This window comes from Elephas maximus, chromosome X (assembly GCF_024166365.1).
Source record: "Elephas maximus indicus isolate mEleMax1 chromosome X, mEleMax1 primary haplotype, whole genome shotgun sequence".
NCBI classification, from domain to species: Eukaryota; Metazoa; Chordata; class Mammalia; order Proboscidea; family Elephantidae; genus Elephas; species Elephas maximus.
Window position 1 is genome coordinate 70,577,034 of NC_064846.1, and position 20,518 is coordinate 70,597,551.

Here is a 20,518-nt window from a genome sequence, read left to right on the forward strand (position 1 = left end):
TTTATGGCTGTAATCTTTCTTTTTTTTTTTTTTGTACTTTACATGAAGGTTTACAGAATGAACTAGCTTCTCATTGAAGAGTACACATACTGTTTTATGACATTGGTTAACAACTCCACGGCATGTCAGCACTCTCCCTACTAGACATTGGGTTCCCTATTACCAGCTTTCCTGGCCCCTTCTGCCTCCTAGTCCTTGTCCCTGGGTTGGTGTGCCCCTTTAGTCTCATTTTGTTTTATGGGCCTGTCTAACCTTTGGATGAAGGGTGAACTTCAGGAGTGACTTCATTACTGAGTTAAAAGGGTGTCCAGAGGCCATATTCTCAGGGTTCCTCCAGTCTCTGCCAGGCCAGTAAGTCTGGTCTTTTTTCATGAGTTAGAATTTTGTTCTACATTTTTCTCCAGCTCTGTCCAGGAACTTCTATTGTAATCCCTGTCGGAGCAGTCAGTGGTGGTAGCTGGGCACCATCTAGTTGTACTGGACTCAGTCTGGTGGAGGCTGTGGTAGTTGTGGTCCATTAGTCCCTTGGACAAATCTTTCCCTTGTATCTTTAGCTTTCTTCATTCTGCATTGCTACCAAAGGTGTGAGACCAGTAGAGTATCTTAGATGGCCACTCACAAGATTTTAAGACCTCAGACACTATTTATCAAAGTAGAATGCAGAACATTTTCTTTATAAAATATGTTATGCCAGTTGAGCTAGATGTTCCCTGGGACCATGGTCCCCATAGCCCTCATCCCAGCAATTCAGTCCCTCGGGGAGTTTGGGAATGTGTCTATGGAGCTTCCATGACCTTGCCTTGTACAATTTGTGCTGACTTTCCAAGTATTGTGTACTGTCTTACCCTTCACCAAACTTAACCACTTATCTATTGTCTATTGATTATTCATCTTTTTGTTGAAGAGGCATTGGATTTTTCCATAGATTTTAGAGATCTTCTATGATCTTTATAGCTTTTGGCTTTATATTTAGGTCTTTGATCCATTTTGAACTAGTTTTTGTTTATTGTATGAGACATGGATTCTGTTCCATTTTTTTTTTTTTTTTTTTTTGCAGATGGACATCCAGTTTTGCCAGCACCATTTGTTAAAAAGACTGTCTTTTCCCCATTTGATGGACTTTGGGCCTTTGTCGAAGATCAGATGGCTGTAGGTGGATGGATTTACATCTGGGTTCTCAATTCTGTTCCACTGGTCAATGTATCTGTCGTTGTACCAGTACCAGGCTGTTTTGACTACCGTAGATGTATAGTAGTTTCTGAGATCAGGTAGTGCAAGTCCTCCTACTTTATTCTTCTTCAATAGTGCTTTACTGATCTGGGGCCTCTTCCCTTTCCACATAAAGTTGATGATTAGTTTTTCTATCTCTTTAAAGAATGTTGTTGGTATTCAAATCAGAATTGCATTTTATTTGTAAATTGCTTTGGTTAGAGTTGTCGTTTTCACAATGTTGAGTCTAACTATCCATGAGCATGGTATGATTTTCCACTTATGTAGATCTCTTTTGGTTTCTTGCAGTAGTGTTTTGTAGTTTTTTTTTTTTTTTTAAATAGGTCTTTTACATTCCTGGTTAAATTTGTTCATAAGTATTTTAATTCTTTGGGGGCTCTTATAATTGTGTTGTTTTCCTGATTTCCTTTTCATTGTTCTTTTTATTGGTCTATAGGAATCCAAGTGATTCTCGTATGTTTATCTTGTATCCTGCTATTCTGCTGAATCTTTCCATTAGTTTCAGTAGTTTTCTCTCGGAGTTGTTTGGGCTTTCTACGTATAGTATCATATCAACCTCAAGTGAGGACAGTTTTACTTCATTAAATTCGGATTCCCTTTATTTCTTTTCCTTGCCTTATTGTTCTAGCTAGGACTTCCAGCACAATGTTAAATAGGAGTGGTGATAAAGACATCCTTCTCTTGTTCCTGTTCTCAAGGGGAATATTTTCAGCCTCTCTCCATTAAGAATGATGTTGGCTGTTGATTTTGTATGGATGCCCTTTTTTATTTTGAGGAATTTTCTTCTATACCTATTTTATTGAGAGTTTTTATCAGGAATGAGTGTTGGACTTTGTCAAATGCCTTTTCTGTGTCAATTGAGATGATCATGTGACTCCTTTTATTTATGTGGTGGATTACGTTGATTGATATTCTAATGTTGAACCATCCTTGTTTGGTATGAATTCTACTTGATTGTGGTGTATTATTTTTTTGATATGATGTTGAATTCTATTGGCTAGAATTTTGTTGAGAATTTCTGCATCCGTATTCATGACAGATATTGGTCTGTAATTTTCTTTTTTTGTCTTGTCTTTGCCTGGTTTTGATATCAGGGTTATGCTGGCTTCATAGAATGAATTCAGAAGTATCCCTTCCTTTTCTATGTTCTGAAATATTTTGAGTAGTAGTGGTGTAAGCTCTTCTCTGAATGGTTAGTAGAATTCTCCAGTGAAGCCATCTGGGCCAGGACTTTCTGTTGCTGTTGTTGTTGGGAGTGTTTTTTTTTTTTTTTTTTTTTACCTTTTCGATCTCTTCTCTTATGGGTCTATTCAGATTTTCAGCATCATTGTGTTAGTTTAATAGGTAGTGTGTTTCTAGAAATTTGTCCATTTCCTCTAGGTTTTCAAACTTGATGTAGTATAGTTTTTCGTAACACTGTCATGATCCTTTTTATTTCAGTTGGATCTATTGTAATGTCTCCCATTTCATTTCTGATTTGGATTATTTGCATCCTGTCTTGTTTTTCTTTTGTCATTTTGGCCAGTGGTTTGTTGATTTTGTTGATCCTTTCAAAGAACTAACTTTTGGTTTGTCGATTCTTTCTATTGTTTTTCTATTCTCTATTTCATTTATTTCTGCTCTGATCTTTATTATTTCCTTTTCTGGTGGCTGTGGGCTTCTTCTGCTGTTCTCTTTCCATTTGTTCAAGTTGTGTAGCTAACGTTTTGATTTTGTCCCTTTCTTCTTTTTTGATGTGTGCATCTATTGCTATAAATTGACCTCTGAGCACTGCCTTTGCTATATCCCAAAGGTTTTGTTGTGTTGTGTTTTCATTCTCGCTTGATTCCAGGAATTTTGTTTCATCTCTGATTCCTTCTATTACCCAGTAGTTTTTAAGTGCAGTGTTATTCATTTTCCATGTAATTGATTTTTTTTTTTTGCTATTCCTGTTGTTGTTTTCTACCTTGATGGCATTGTGGTCAGAGAAGATGCTTTGTATTATCTCAATGTTTTGGAATTTGTTGAAGGTTGCTCTGTGGCATAAGATGTGGTCTATTCTGTAGAATATTCCATGTGAATTGGAAAAGAATATGCACTTTTCAGCTGTTGGGTGGAGTGTTCTATATATGAGGTCAAGTTGGCTGATTGTGTCCTTTAGATCTTCTGTATCTTTGTTGAGTTTCTTTCTAGATGTTCTGTCCTTTCTCTAGAGTGGTGTGTTGAAGTCTCCTACTATTATTGTGGAACTGTCAGTTTCTCTTTTCAATGCCGTTACTATTTGTTTTAAGTATTTTGGAGCCCTTTCATTGGATGTGTAGATATTTATTATGGTTATGTCTTCATGATGGATCATCACTTTAGTCACCATATTGTGCCCTTCTTTGTATTTTATGGCAGATTTTTTTAAGGACTATTTTATCTGAAATTAGTATTGGCACTCCTGCTCTTTTTTGGTAGATGATTGCTTGACATTTTTTTTTCCCATCCTTTGATTTTTAATAAATTTATGTCTTTGTTTCTAAGGTGAGTCTCTTATACACAGCATACTGATGGATTCTGTTTTTTTTTTTTTTTATCCATTCTGTCATTGTCTCTTTATGGGTGCATTTAGGCCATTTGCGTTCAGTGTAATTATTGATAGGCGTGAGTTTATTGCTGTCATTGTGTAGTGTTTTTTTTGGGGGGGTGCTAACATTTTCTTTGTTCCTCTTACTGTCCTTTGCTGAGTTCCTTTTGTTTATGGATTTTTTTTTATTTGTTTTTGTAAATTTTGTTTTCACTGGGACTTTGTTTTTCTTCTTTATTTTGATTAGTAGTTTTGTTAACTTTCTTTGTGTTACCTTGAAATTCAGCCTTACCTTTCTAGGTTTGAACCAATCTATTATTACTTGGTATTACCTTGCCTTCCTCTCCATCAGAAAGTTCTCTATCTACACCATCCATTCCCTCTTCTATTGTTCCGACATTGTTGTCATTTACAGATTAACCTCTCTGGTTCCCTATTGTAAATCTTTTGGTTTTGAATGGTCCTTGAGAGTTCATTTCCTATGTTGGTATCTGGCTAGTGTGATCTCGCATCCTAAATTCAGGCTGTGGTCTGATGTTGTTTTTTCTCAAACCGAAGGACTTCCTTTAATAAGTCTTGTAAGTTTGGTTTGGTTTTTACGTATTCCCTCAATTTCTTTTTATCTGGAAATGTCCTAATTTCACCAACATATTTGAACAAAATTAAAATATATATATATATATATATTTTTATTATTCTTGGTTGGCAATTTTTTTTCTTTCAAGGTTTTATATATGTTATCTCCTTAGCTTCTTGCCTGCATGGTTTCTGCTGAGTTATCAGAGCTTAGTTGTCTTGTTTCCCTTCTGTATGTGACTTTGTTTTTTTCAAGCTCTTCTCAGGATTCTTTCTTTGTCTTTGGCTTTAGCAAATGTGATTATGATAATCCTCGGTGTTTTTCTTTAGGGTTCTAGCCTATATGGGGTTCATTGAGCTTCTTGGATGGTTAGCTTTTCATTTTTCATGATATTAAGGAAGTTTTCTGTCAGCAATTCTTCAATGATCCTCTCTGCGTTTTCCATTTTATCCCCCTCTTCTGGGACTCTGATCACTTTCAAATTTTTGCTTTTGATTGTATCCCACATCATTCTCATGGTTTCTTCATTGTTCTTCCTTCTTTTCTCTGATTTTCCTCAAAGTCATATCCAAGTATTTGTCTTTAATTTTGCTGATCCTGTCTTCCATTGTTTCAAACCTGCTTTCACGACCTTCAAAATGACACTGTCCATTTCTGAAATCTTGCTGTTTATCTTTTGGATTTCTAATTGTTGTTTTTGTAAGATTTCTACCTTTTTTTTATTTTGACATTTTGTTCCTGTATTATTTTCCTGAATTCTTCCATTTTTTGTGTGTATTTTTCAAGAATTTGTCAGCCCTTTCCATGAATATGTCTTTTTTTCCCTTCATTTTTGTCTGCTTTTTGCTTCAACTCTTGGATATCTGTGACTATTAGAGATTTGGATTCCCTATCAGGTAGTTCTAGTGCCTTTTCTTCTACAGGTAAGTCATCTGGTGTTTTATTTTGGACACCTACTGCAACCATAGTGTCCTGTTTTTTATATGTCTTGATATTTTCTGGTGTCTTCGGGACTATCAGTAGTTATTTTCTTAGTTTATTGATTGTAGATTTGGTTGTTTCGTCCTGCTTTTTTGTTTTATTTGGTTATGTTTGAACGTGTGTGCTATGCATTCTTTGTTGTTTGTTCATCTGTGGGCACAATGCTTTTCACCTCCTTGCCCCATAGGTAGGGCTAGTTGCTTAGCTATGGTGCAGCAGTGCAGGTTCAGCTGAAGGGGAAGTGCTGGGATGGGTTGTTTGTTGCATGTACTGTGGCTGACAGGGTGGGCTCTGGGTCATTTTAGGCATGTCCCAGTAGGCCCTGCCTGTGCTGCTTGGGGGTGTGTTTTTTCAGCACACAGTGCAGGTAGACAGGCTAGGGTCGGGGGAGGCTGTATTGTGTGGAGCTAAGATGGGTATGGGAAAGAAGAGAGAGAGGATAGAGAAACAGGAGCCAAAACAAACAAACAAAAAGCACTGAGGGAGCTTGCTGCTGGAGTGGAGAGAGGAGGAACAAAGAAATGAAAAAAAAAAAAGACATAAAAAAGTAAAAATTAAAAAAGAAAGAAAGAAAAGAAATGCCCCCAGGGATTCCTCCAGTGACCAGGAAAGTGGTTTCCAGGGCTCAGGGACAGCTATCTAGAAGGAGCAGAGATGGCACACAGCACCAGGTATTCAGGAGACAGGAAAAGAAGGAAAGCAGAGAGAGATGAGAAACTGAGAAATGAGGAAAGATATAAAGGATAAAAGGAAAAGAGAAAGAAAAAATTAAAGGCTCCAGAGATCCCACTGGTATTCCTGCAAAGATCAGGGAAGTGGCTCTCAAGCTGCACTGTGCAGCCCAGCTAGAAGGGGCAGAAATAGCACACAGCACCAGGTATTCAGGAGACAGGAAAAGAAGGCAAAGTAGAGAGAGATGAGAAACTGAGAAATGAAGGAAAAAAAAAAAAAAAAAGAATGAAATGCCACCAGGGATCCCAACTATGTGGCTGTGCAGACCTGGGAAGTGGCTCCCAAGCCAGAAAGGACAGACTGGCTAGAAGGGGCTCCCAAGCCTTGAAAAGCAAGCAAATAAACAAACAAAACAAAACAAAAAAGGCCCCTGGGATCCCACCAGCTTGGCAGCGCAGACCAGGGAAGCAGTTCCTCAGCTGAGTGGCACTTCACAGCCTGTCAAGAAGAAGCAAAGATGGCTCATGGAGCCAGGTGTTTGAGAGAAAGGAGGTGGAGGAGGTGAGAGGCAGGGAAGAAACCAAAAGAAGTCTAAAAAAGTAACAGCAGCAACAACAAAATGGCACTGAAGGAGCCAGCTGATGTGGACGGGGTGAACCCAAGAGGCATGGAGCTGGTGCCTCCTGGGCCACGGTCACTAGGCCCACTGGGAATCAGCGAAGGCCAAGCAGAGGGAAGAAGGGTGGGGCGGTGGAAAATATGTATCGATGGTTACCAGGTGTTCTGTCTCCTGCTGGGAGGTCCAAGAAGCTGATTTCCTGTACTCCCTGCCCACTGATTTCTGACAGGAGTCCAAGATGGTGAATCAGTGGTGTATTAACTGATAGGGGATCTCCGCTTGTGTCTCTCCTTGCTCTCTGTTCTCTATCAGTTTCTTATTCCATTCAGTGCTTGGTTGAGTTCTTTATCCCTTCATTTGATGCTTAGGGTTCCAGGGTTGACATTTGTCTTTGTTTTACTTAGTTTTTCTGGTCTTTGCTGTGGAGGGAAGGCATGGTGCTTCTGTCTATGGAGCCATGTTGACTCCACCTCCATGGCTGTAATCTTTATGGAAGCAAATCATCAGGTCTTTCCTCCTCAGAGCCACTGGGTGTGTTGGAACAGACATTTCAGGTAGCAGCCAATTGCAAACCTCTTGTGCCACACAGTAATAGTAATTCTTAATAAAACATTTCAGTCTCTGAGTTTTCAGAGATAAAAGAGTGATTTAAATAGTAGAACCATACTTGTAAGTATACTTTATCCAAAAGATGAAATATGTTTTTTGAATAGTACGCCTAATTTCTTTTTGAAATCATCAAATAAAAGAGACAGATACGGTTTAAAGATCTGTGATCATATCAGCGTGTGCATAGGCAAGCAAGATATACTTTTTATTGAAGGCGTAGCTCTAAATTTATAGCGATCGCATTCACTTAAAAAAATTTTTTTTTTTTTTTTTTTTTTTTTTTTACTTAGTAGGGCCTATATAGAAAGATGTAGTGCCTCAGAAGTGACAGGGGTGTGTAAGTTGACATAAAACCACATCCAGAGTAATTTTTTTAAAAATATTTCACTTTCAAGAGGTGAAAACAAGAAGTCTAAATTATATTTACTTTGTTTTATTTCTTGATCTGGTTTATATATAAAGGGTCTTAATGAAATTGCACTTTTTGTATGGCTAAAATGTAATAATATAAACATAAATATGATACACAAGTATATTATAAATACACTTTTATAATACCAATATCAATATGAAATAAACTTGATAAGAACATAATTAAAGATTAAAGAAAAAAAGCATAGACTATATGATATTGAATATAAGTCCATGATATCTGAAAGTTCCGAAACCTGTTTGTTGTTTATTGGGAACAATGATATGCTAATATTCATATATGTAAAGCATGTCCAGTCTGATAAAAAACCCTTGCAACTGAAGAAATTGAGTGCAATTTATTACTACATTTAAAAAAAAAATCAAAGTTGTTGCCACTGAGTCGATTCTGACTCATAGCAACCCTGTAGGACAGAGTAGAACAGCCCCATAGGGTTTCAAGGGAGAGGCTGGTGGGTTGGAACTGCTGACCTTTTGGTTAGCCACCAAATGCTTAACCACTATGCCACCAGGGTTCCTTCATTTTGTTAGAGATTCCTTTATGTGGCTGTTTGTATAAGAAGAAAAAATCTTATTGAAATTTGTTACAACTAACACAAGTTATTAGTGAGAGTACTAACTTTAATCTAAACAAAATACACTCAATGGAATTATGAAGCTTCATGAGAAGTAGAAACATTTGACTAAATTGTTTATCTGTTCAGGTAATTCCTATTAAGAGATTGGTTCCTTTATAGTTCTGTGGGCCAATATTTGTATCCTAAATTTCTACAGCTGATGCCCTGCTTAAGTCTGGACTCATAAATTTAAGGACAGAACAGTTTGCATGGCTACGTGTTTTGCTCTAACTATACTCAGTTGCTCAGATGCAGGGACAAATTAGCAGGAGAATTGGTTTTAACCAGAGCTGAACGTTTCCAGGAAAATGTGTCAGAGAAAGGAGCAAAAGAGTTGAGTGTGTATGCAAGGAAGTGATTCTGGAGAAGACAATGAAAATACATGCTGGTTAAAGGGAGAAGTGAGGATATGAGGAGAAAAATGGATAATGAAAAGATTTTCTGTTTTATTTGGTGCAATGAAATTTTATGATTCTGCATGATGATGTGGAGGCAGAAAAACACTTTTTTGATATAACTGATATTTTACTTTGTTATTAACATTAAAATAATAAATATATAGATGAATATATAGATCATCTGTTTCTTTGAGTCTATTGTACACCACTATTGTTGTTAGATTCTGGCTCGTAGAGACCCTATGTACAATGGAACGAAACACTGTCCAGTCTTATGCCATCCATACAACCATTGCTGTGTTTGAGCCCATTGTTGCAGCCACTGTGTCAATCCATATCTTTGAGGGTCTTCCTCTTTTTTGCTGACCCTCTACCAAGCGTGATTTCCTTCTGCAGGGACTGATCCCTTCTGATAACATGTCCAAAGTACATGAGAAGAAGTCTCGCCATTCTTGCTTCTAGGGGGCATTCTTGCTGTACTTCTTCCAAGACAGATTTGTGCGTTCTTCTGGCACTTCATGGTATATTCAATATTTTTCTCTGACACCATAATTAAAACACATCAATTTTTCTTAGGTCTTCCTTATTCATTGTATACAACTATTTTTATCATATCTGATTGGAATTGATGCTTATTTTTATGTTGGAGATTCTAGTGATTCTAACTTCGCCAGAATAGGTTATAATAGCAACCTACCTAGCTCCTGGAGTCTGTGCTGCACACCTCTTTTCACTCTTAGAGTAAAATATTGTTAGTAAAATTTGAGGGTAGATATTTCCGAAGAAATGAAGAAGGAGCTGCAGATCCCAGTTCACAGTGTGAGGGCAGTGCATTTGGCGGTGATGTCTGTAGCAAGTAGACATTTCATGTTTGAGTATTCACAAGATCTTGAGAATTTGGTCTTCTTCCTTTTTTGTTTCCACTCAGATTCTTTTTGTTTTATTTTATTTTATTGGTAAATTGCAAAGATTTTTTTCCCCTTTTCCTCCATTGAATCCCCATCGCTTTCTTCCCCTTTTAGATACAACTTCAAATGCTCTTTGCATTTTAAACATAAAAGGAAGCAAATATTTGACAATAATAGGGCATCACAAGCTGGAATCCCAACTGCAAAGAAACACCTGCACAATTGCTTTCATTCACATGATGTGCACATCAGTTTCACACCTGGCTCTGTTATGATTCTGAAAGAAGTTGTAAAAAGGTGTCATTCTCTTTTCAGGGAAGCTACTTTTGAGAGATTTGTTCCTCAAGATCAATGACTCTGGGGAGCCCTTATTACTATAGCCAAAGGCAATACTCCTCTTTGGTATTTCTATTAGTGTGTTCTATCTGATTTTAACATTAGGTTTTGGTCTTGCCATCAAGGCATCTTTTTTAACATTTCTAATTTTCCCTTTATCATACTGATATTTTAAAATATTTTATATATCAGTTGAAAAATATCTTTATATTTTAAGAGTAATTGAGCTCATGGATGTTTTATTTAAAAGGTTTTTTATTATATAAATACCTCTATATGTCTCTGTGTCATTTATATGTCTCTATATGTTTCGGTAAATATAAACAGAATATTCTGGTGTTTTTGCATAATAGGCTATAAATTATCATATTATTTTTCTTTTGGAGTTTTGAATGCTTACTATTCATTCTATATATCACAATATTATGTATTTAATATTTTGTAATTTTCTCATTATTAACTTTTTCATATAGGTTAGTTTTTGAGCGTTTGTTTTATTCTAGAGAAATGTATTTTGATAGTGCCTTTCTTTATTCAAATTACTGATTTGTATTTGGTATTAGATACTCTTTCTTTTCATGGCTCAGGTAATAATGACATGATTTACTTACCTGTAAAAAGTCTCTAACATCAAAACAGTCTCACAGAGTTCAAAAAGTAACTATCAAGGATTTAAGTGAATGCCTGAAATCCTTATTTTACAAGAGAAAACATGTAAAATAGAATTGCAGCTTGGACTATGGAGTTTTCGAAAGCTCTGGATTAAATTAAATTTGTTGTTTATAAGTTTGCTATACTATAAAATCACGTTTTTACAAAATAAAAGAAACATTTTTGATCCATTGTACTTAAAAATGAACTGTGATTAGAGAAACAATTATGATGCTTGTAAACACAACTTAATTACCCAAACCCTAAAAAGTCACAGAGTAAAGAAGTACATCTCACTGGGCATATCTTTCATGGAGATTTTAGTGGTTAGGAATAAATTTTTACAGATAAGAACATGGTTGAATTTTTCATATCATTCCTTGATCTTCAGCATGTAAACTACCTCATAAATATTTAAAACATTGTGTTTCTAAACTCTTCCCAAGATTCAAGAACGAATTAAAAACAATTGGGCTTTCTATATGGGCATGTATACAAATACATTTTTCTTTAGTTTTTCTTTTTCTTTAAATACTATATTCTTCACAGGAAAAGTAAGTGAATTACACTGATATACAGAATGAGCTGTTATGATATTTATATTTTCAATTCTGAATTGGCATTCCAGGCAGTCATTGTTAAAAAAAATCTTCTAAATAAATACAGTAAAACCTGTGAAAGCTAGAACCTGTGTAAGGTAGAGACCTGTCAGAGAAGGAAAACTCAAATTCTTTCCACTAAAAAGAGTGATAGGAAAGTGGAAAGACTGCATCCTGTCAAAGGCAGAAAACCTGCAAGACCCAAAACACCAAGGCAGTCCCACTGGGTTCTGGCTCTCACAGGTTTCACTGTATAATATAGGTTTTACTAATGCTTTCAATTAATGCTTTGCTGTTTGCTGTCGACTAATGTGAAATTTTTCATGAGATTCAAGGTAACCTTCTGGAAAACAGAGCTCTGAAAAACTTGGTTTACTTAATCCTATGGAAGTTATGGGAGCCCTGGTAGCTCAGTGGCTTAAGAGCTTGGCTGCTATCCAAAAGGTTGGCAGTTCAAATCCACCAGCTTCTTCTTGGAAACCCTCGGAGGCAATTCTCCTCTGTCCTATAAGGTCGCTATGAGTCAGAAATGACTTGACAGCAGTGGGGTTTTCGTTTGTTTGTTTTAAATAAGTTATGTATATACGGATGTCCCATTCTACCCTAACGTAACTTACAAAGGAAACAGTGTAGAATAATGGCTAAAAGCTACAGCTCTGGAGTCAAAAGACCTGGGCTGAATTATGATTCCACCACTTACTAGGCATTTAATTTTAGAGAAGTTTCTTAAAATCTTTAAGCCTCATATTTTTCATGCATTAAATGAGGATAATCAGAAACCCTGGTGGCTTAGTGGTTAAGTGCTATGGCTGATAACCAAAGGGTTGGCAGTTCCAATCCACCAGGCGCTCCTTGGAAACTCTATGGGGCAGTTCTACTCTGTCCTATAGGGTCGCTATGAGTCGGAATCTACTCGACCGCACCGAGTTTGGTTTTGGTTTGGAACCCATAAAATTGCCATGAGAATTAAATGTGATAATGTTTTTAAGACACACTTAAAATAGTGCCTTACACACAATGTTATTGTTAGCTGCTGTAGTCTCCCCCAATTATGGCGACCTCATGCACAATTGAGTGAAACTATGTGCCATCCCCATGATTGGATGAAGATCAGACCATTGTGGTCCATATGGTTTTAACTGGCTAATTTTCAGAAGTTGATCACCAAGCCTTTCTCCCTAGTGCATCTTAGTCTGAAAGCTCTGCTGAAATCTGTTCAGCTTCATAGCAACACGCCAGTCTCCACTGACAGATGGGTGGTGACTGTACATGAGGTACGTTCCTCAAGAATAGAATGTAGGCCTCCCACATGGAAGGTGAGAATTTTACCACTGAACCACCAATGTCTTCCCTTTCACACAATTAGCACTCAATAAAACATGCTAATTATGATTACTAATGGTATAAAATGTCTCTATCTACTTCCAATGCATATTTTATACATAGTTTTAGACAGATTACAAAAATTGTTATGTTCTGCTGAATAGAGAGTTATTAGGAGCACATTGCACTTCTGTCTAGGGTTAGGTCAAGAGTTAAAACATTGAGTGGTGAATAAGTCTATTAAAGGACTTTGTTTTTTCTGTCCTTGCATCTACGAGGTACAGAAGCAGGACCGTAAAAAAAAAAAAAAAGGACCATAGAATAAGACAAATAGATATGAGAAACAGTAATAAATGTGGTGGCAGTTATTGTCAATGGTCCAAGTGGGTTGTCACTATGGAGAAGTGGATGGGGGAAGATGCCTAGGTTAGATCAAAATGTCCTAGTCTAGCTGGTGCATCTGGACATTGCTCTGACTTCCCATGTTTATCAGGTTAATTATAGGATGTTTGTCTTGTCTCTAAACACTATCATATTCTGGACTTTATCTTCCTTAAAGCGCTATTTTCTCTTTCTTTCTTTCTTTCCCCCCAAGAATACATAAAACAGATGGGGAACCTTATCAGATGAGATAGCATTTTAATTGGATCACAAAATATCAGAGACTTGGAATCTTTGATATTAACCAAGCTGGTTCACCTTGAGATACCATGTAACACCATGTAATAACCCTTGGAGGATAGACATTTCTTATATGCCTTTTTTAAAAGCTCCCTTTTTATAAGCTGGCATAATGGTCAAATAAAAATAATGTGGCTTCTGATGTTTTTGGTTGGGTTGTTTTATAGTGTTGAAATTATTTTATCAACCCCATTAAAATTATGTTACTCTTTCTGAACTAAAGGATACATTCAAAATATGATAGATTTAATTTATATAATTTTTGGGTTGAGAGCAAAAGTAAAAAATTAATGTTCTATTAGAAAATTCATACGTGAGAATTGCTTATAATAAGGTAAGAGTGACAAAATTTGGGGCTTTCTCGCCTGTTTACATCTTGAATATTTTGACATGTTAAAGTTTTCTATATCTTAAACTTTAAAAAAAAATCTTAAAGAAAATGTAAAAATTCAAGAGAATTAAAAGATTAGCTTGTGAGGAAAAAGGTGGTAATAAAAGATAATTTCTAGAAATTATACATAAACTACAGTAGGGTAATATAACTGACGTAGTTTTTCATCCTTTTTTTTAAAAAAAAAAGGCTGATAAAAACAATTAAAAATGACACATGAAAGCTTAACTTGTGAGAGAGAAGAATTCAAAGTTTATAGTGTTTCTGTCTACTGCAATCAACATTGTGGAGGCACTGAGATGTATTGTGAAGAATGTGGGCTTCAGAGTCAGCTGTATAATATTGGGCATGATGTATAATCACTCTTTCCCTTCATTTCCTCTTATGAAAAAAAAGTAAAATAAATAACCACCTTATAAATTTGTTTTGGAGCTTAAATTAGGTAATATATGTAAACCTCCTAGCATAGTGTCTAGCCTGTAGTTAGTGTTTATAAATATTTGATTTCTCCCTCCTCTGTCCGTGAGGAGAAAGGAAGAATCATTAATCATGAAATGGTTTTTATCGAGGCTAAATTGACATTGAGAATTGTCAATATATCTAAACATCAGGCTTTCCATAGGTCAAATTATTGGTTAATTTAAACTAAACATTAGTCAGTTTAAACTAAAAAAATCAATCCGTGTGACCATAGTCTCACTGATTTATCCATGTGATTAGGCTGAATGGTTAAATTGCTAGAATACAGCAAACACACCTGTGTTAAGACATCTCTGATCATCAAACAAGAATAGACGACAGAATCAAAGAGCAATGTTGAGAAGAATATATTCCTATTTAAAGTTCTAACATGACAGAATGTATTTTCATGAACTAAAGATTGTAAACTAAACAGAAAATGGTTCTTTAAAATAGGACTACATGCTCTGAAAAAAGAACTAAGTAAAGAATAATATCCTTATTACTTGTTTTAAAACATTTATACTCCAGTAGCATTTATTTAACCTTTCTTGGCTTATGTTTTAATTATTATGTTAATGATCTTTAGTTTCTGTAGGTGGTTGCATCATTATACTTTATGTTACTCTAAATATTTTCTATATCTAGGTATTAGGTTGTTTTAACAATATTATAGGAAAAAAAACGTGATTGAAGAAATAGAATTCTAATAGTTGTGAATTGTTTAGAGAAATGAATTTTATTTTCTAGTGTCACTTGTCTATTATTCTTAAGAGGCCAGGAAATGGGAGATAATTAAAATCCATAGGTAGCCTATAACCTAGTCAGTAATTTAAACAATTTTTCTTTTCAGACATTTTATCCCATTTATCAATCAAAAGCAAAATTAACTGATTTTTGGTAAAGGATCATTCTTCTCTGAATTATCATAAGTTATTTGTTAATAGGCAACCCTGGTGGTGTAGCGGTTGAGTGCTATGGCTGCTAACCAAAAGGTCGGCAGTTTGAATCTACCAGGTGCTCCTTGGAAACCCTATGGGGAAGTTATTCTTTGTCCTATAGGGTAGCTAAGAGTCGGAATCGACTCGACAGTAATGGTTTTTTTTTTTTTAATTTATTAGTAGGATTATTAGTCATCACAAGCTAACTCTATTTTAGTTAGATTGTTCACTCACTAACGAAGGCAGGAATGTTCTAGCTATCGTGGGTTGTCTATATAACTGTTTTAAGATAGTGAACTGGAAGACTTAGAGCTTATCCTCATGATGTTAATTGAAATGAGAACTACATGGATCTATACGCCCTGGTAGCTTCAAATAATCAGAAGACTTTCCTTACTGTACTAAAATTGGACGTGAAATGTACCCAAAAATGTAAACTTCCTAAAAAAATAAAAATAAACAGCAAAAACAAAATACCTCTCCACATATAGATGGGGATAGCTTTCCTAGTCAATTCTGTCAAACCCTTAAGGAAGGCATTTCAATACTGTGTATACTATTTCAAACATGGAAGAAGAGGAAGCACTACCTAATTAGTTTTATGAATACAGCATAACCTTGACATCATATCCTGGCAAGGGCATGATGAGAATAAAAAATTTCAGGCCAATCTCCATCATGAATATTGATAGAATGATTCTAAACGTAGTATTAGCAATATGGATCTAAAAATCAAAACCAAACTATCTTTATTCTGGAAGCACAACATTTTTAAAATTGTGCTTTAGGTGAAAGTCTGCAGTGCAAATTAGTTTCTCCTTCAAAAAAATTATACACAAATTGTTTTGTGACATTAGTGGCAATCGCCTTATTGTATCAGCACTATCCCCTTTTCTCTCCTACTTTGGGTTCCCTGTGTCCATCCGTCCAGTTGTCTTGTCCCTTCCTGCCTTTTCATCTTTGCTTTTGGGCATGTATTGCCAATTTGATGTCATATACTTGATTGAACTAAGAAGCACATTACTCAAGTGTGTTACGGTTTTATAGGCCTGTCTAACCTTTGGCTGAAAGGTGGACTTTGGGAGTGGTTTCAGTTCTGAGTTAGCAGGGTGTACAAGGGCCACAGTCTCAGGGTTTCCTCCAGTCTATGTCAGACTAGCAAGTCAAGCCTTGTTTTTTGTGAATTTGAATTTTGTTCTGCATTTTTCTACTGCTCTGACTGAGACCTTCTATTGTGATCCCTGTCACAGTGGTTGGTGGTGGTAGAGAGGCACCAGCTAGTTCTAGGCTCAGGCTGATGGAAGCTGTGGTTCATGTGGTCCATCAGTCCTACGGACTAATATTTTCCTTGTGTCTTTGATGTTCTTCATTTTCCTTTGCTCCAGGCAGGATGGACATGGTTGTTTTAACATTAAAACATAAATTGATAGAATTAACACATTAACAGTTTAAAGGAGAAAACTCATGAGATCATTTCAATAATAGATACACAAAAAGAATTTGATAAAATTCAACATCTGTCCATGATAAAATGTTCAATACATCAGAAACGTTGTTGTTAGGTGCCATTGAGTTGGTTCCAACTCGTAGTAGCCCTATGCGCAACAGAACAAAGCACTGCATGGTCATGTGGCATCCTCACAATCTTTGCTATGTTTGAGCCCATTGTTGTAGCCACTGTGTCAATCTATCCCATTAAGGGTCTTCCTCTTTTTTGCTGACCCTCTACCTTACCAACATAATGTCCTTGTCCAGGAATTGGTCCCTCCTGATAACATGTCCAAAGTAATTGAGACGAAATCTCTCCATTCTCGCTTTTAAGAAGCATTCTGGCTGTACTTCTTCATAATAATGGTCTTATACAATATTTGTCCTTTTGCCTCTGACTAATTTCACGCAGCATAATGCCTTCCAGGTTCCTCCATGTTCTGAAATGTTTCACAGATTCCTCACTGTTCTTTATCGATGCGTGGTATTCCATTGTGTGAATATACCACAATTTATTTACCCATTCATCCGTTGATGGACACCTTGGTTGCTTCCATCTTTTTACTATTGTAAACAGAGCTGCAATAAACATGGGTGTGCATGTATCTGTTTGTGTGAAGGCTCTTATTTCTCTAGGGTATATTCCGAGGAGTGGGATTTCTGGGTTGTATGGTAGTTCTATTTCTAACTGTTTAAGATAACGCCAGGTAGATTTCCAAAGTGGTTGTACCATTTGACATTCCCACCAGCAGTGTATAAGAGTTCCAATCTCTCCGCAGCCTCTCCAACATTTATTATTTTGTGTTTTTTGGATTAATGCCAGCCTTGTTGGAGTGAGATGGAATCTCATTGTAGTTTTAATTTGCATTTCTCTAATGGCTAATGATTGAGAGCATTTTCTCATGTATCTGTTAGCTGCCTGAATATCTTCTTTAGTGAAGTGTATGTTCATATCCTTTGCCTACTTTTTGATTGGGTTGTTTGTCTTTTTGTGGTTGAGTTTTGACAGAATCATATAGATTTTAGAGATCAGGTGCTGGTTGGAGATGTCATAGCTGAAAATTCTTTCCCAGTCTGTAGGTGGTCTTTTTACTCTTTTGGTGAAGTCTTTAGATGAGCATAGGTGTTTGATTTTTAGGAGCTCCCAGTTATCTGGTTTCTCTTCATCATTTTGGGTAGTGTTTTGTATTCTGTTTATGCCTTGTATTAGGGCTCCTAGGATTGTCCCTATTTTTTCTTCCACGATCTTTATCGTTTTAGTTTTTATGTTTAGGTCTTCGATCCGCTTGGAGTTAGTTTTTGTGCATGGTGTGTTTCATTTTTTTGCAAATGGATATCCAGTTATGCCAGCACCATTTATCTATATATCTGCCTATGAATGATATAAATCCTGTTTTTTGTCTTACATTGAAAGTGTTTTTTCTCAATATTTAATAAGTACTCCATGTGCAATTTATCTGATATATACATGTAGATATCCAACATCATTTTTTATACCATTTACTGAATAAGCTGTTATTTACCTGCTTTGATTTATGGCTTCACTTAATCATCTAGTGCTGCTATAACAGAAATATCCCAAGGGAATGGATTTAACAAAGAGAAGTTTATTCTCTCACAGTCTGTTAGGCTAGAAGTCCGAATTCAGGGTGCGACTGCAGGGGAAGGCTTTCTCTCTCTGTCAGCTCTGGAGGAAGGTCCTTGCCATTGGTCTTTACTTGGTCTAGGAGAATCTCAGCACAGGAACTTCAGGTCCAAAAGACTCGCTCTGCTCCCAATGCTGCTTTCTTGGTGGTATGTGGTCTCCCTTTTCTGCTCACTTCCCTTTCATTTTATCTCTTGTAAGATAAAAGGTGGTGCAGGCCACACGCCAGGGAAACTCCTTTTACATTGGATCAGAGATGTGATCTTAGTAAGGGTGTTACAGTCACACCCTAATCCTTTTTAACATAAAATTACAATCACAAAATGGAGGACAACCACACAATACTGGGAGTCATAGCCCATCCAAATTGATACACACAATACTGGGAATCATGGCCTAACAAGTTGCCATGTATTTTGGGGGACACAATTCAATCCATGACATTCAACTTCATCATTTACAAAATAATTACATGTACTTGGATCTTCAAGGAAGCTCTGGTGGTGTACTGGTTAAGAGCTATGGCTGCCAACCAAAAGATAGGTAGTTCAAATCCACCAGGTGCTCCTGGGAACTCTACAGGGAAGTTCTACTCTGTCCCTATAGGGTAGCAATGAGCCAGAGTCAACTTGACAGAAACGGTTTTCTTTTCTTTTCTTTTTTTTGGAGCTTCTACTGAGTTTTATATTCTGTATCAAACAATTACTTATTTTTGTGGCTGTACCAGACTGTTCAAACTACATTTCATTATCTAAAAGTGCCTGTTAAGTGATCTTGTTTTTTTTTTTTTTCTCTTCCAAAAATAGTTTGACTGTTCTTACTGGTGTTTTCTTCCTGGTCTTATTTAAATGCAAGGGCGGGGGGTGTTATAATCGAAAGTGTGCTTTGAAATAAAACACATAAAAGTCAAATTCAGGCTCTGTGGAATATCAGTTATATGGTACTGGAAAAGTGTTTACTTCATCATTGTGAGTGGCAGTTTCCTCATCTGTAAATTGGTCTTAACATTGCATACATTTCTGGCACGATACGGACTTTTTTATTTTCTAGTGTTCATATATAGGCAAATATTAAGTATGTGACCTGTTTTGGTCAGCTATATCCTCTCTCTTACCCTTTCCCTCCCTCCACCCATGAAAGACAAATTGGACACATTTAATCTTATACTGCTGTGGCCAACATAGGTTTATGTGGGGATAAAGGGAAGAAAGGAGAAGTCTTCTCCACTGGAGAATTGCTATGGGAACGTGCCCATGGCAGGGACTTTGGACACATAAGTCACATATACATGCAGCTGTGTTTATTAAAATACATCGTCAACATCTTCACTCAGCTTTCAAAGCCAGGCTAAAGAATGATTTTAGAGACTGCTCGTTGGGGGAGGTGGGAAGAAAACCAAAGAATGGAAAGAGAGAAGATTCTTCACTATGTCTGGGGAACTCATTTTTTTTTTTTTTATGTGACAGAGTCGAAATGTGAAATCAAGTCTGAATATTGAAAAAAGATAACGTCTGTACATAGCACTTTGCTTTTTATGAAGCACTTTTGCATTTCTTATTTCACTTGATTCTTGTAACAACCCTATGAAATAGTTTTGGCTAAAGCTTGAAATATGACTAAAATTATCATTATGCAACATAGATTCTGATCAGCTGGTGGGGGTGCTGACACGTCTATGTAGCTTTAAAAAAGGAATATTCTTTCTCCATTTTCTTCCCAACTTTTTAAAATTTTATGATTCCTTTTGACCTTTAGCCAATAATTCAGCTTTGCCCATTAAGGGATTTGTGTGTGTGTGTGTGTGGGCAAGCATGTACATTCCCTGCTTTTGTTGTTGTTCTTTTTAATAAACAAGTCTTTTCATGGCCTACATCCTCATCATTCCTTTCCTTGTTCTGTTATTTTCAAACATAATTTTGATAAAGTATATAACAAAAGCTTGAGTTTATACTATTTTTTTCTGAACTTATATAATAAGATGTTTATATACGAACCATATGATAAAGGGTAATGTTTTATATAATCTTAAAATAATAAGTTCTGGCATCTAACACTCTATCTACCCTAAGTAGTACTAAACCAGTACCACTGGCATGACAAGTCTTAAGATGGCAATCACTGTAGCATTTCTCATTATGCTTTACAATTTTCTTTTTTAAATGTGTTTCAGGTTTATATTTTAATGTGATTGTATTGATTCAGTAAAAAAATAGAAAAAGTTGATATTTCACTGTCTCTCCATTTAACAATTTTCTTCTTGTATTTTAAAAATATGTGCACTTGTTGAGCCCATTTCAGATATGTGTCTCATTTCCTAAGCTCTCTTAAATGGGCAAGTTTCTTGCTATTCTACAAATAGATATGGAGGATACTAAGGTAGACATGCCAGTCAGAGACATCAAATTAGTGATTA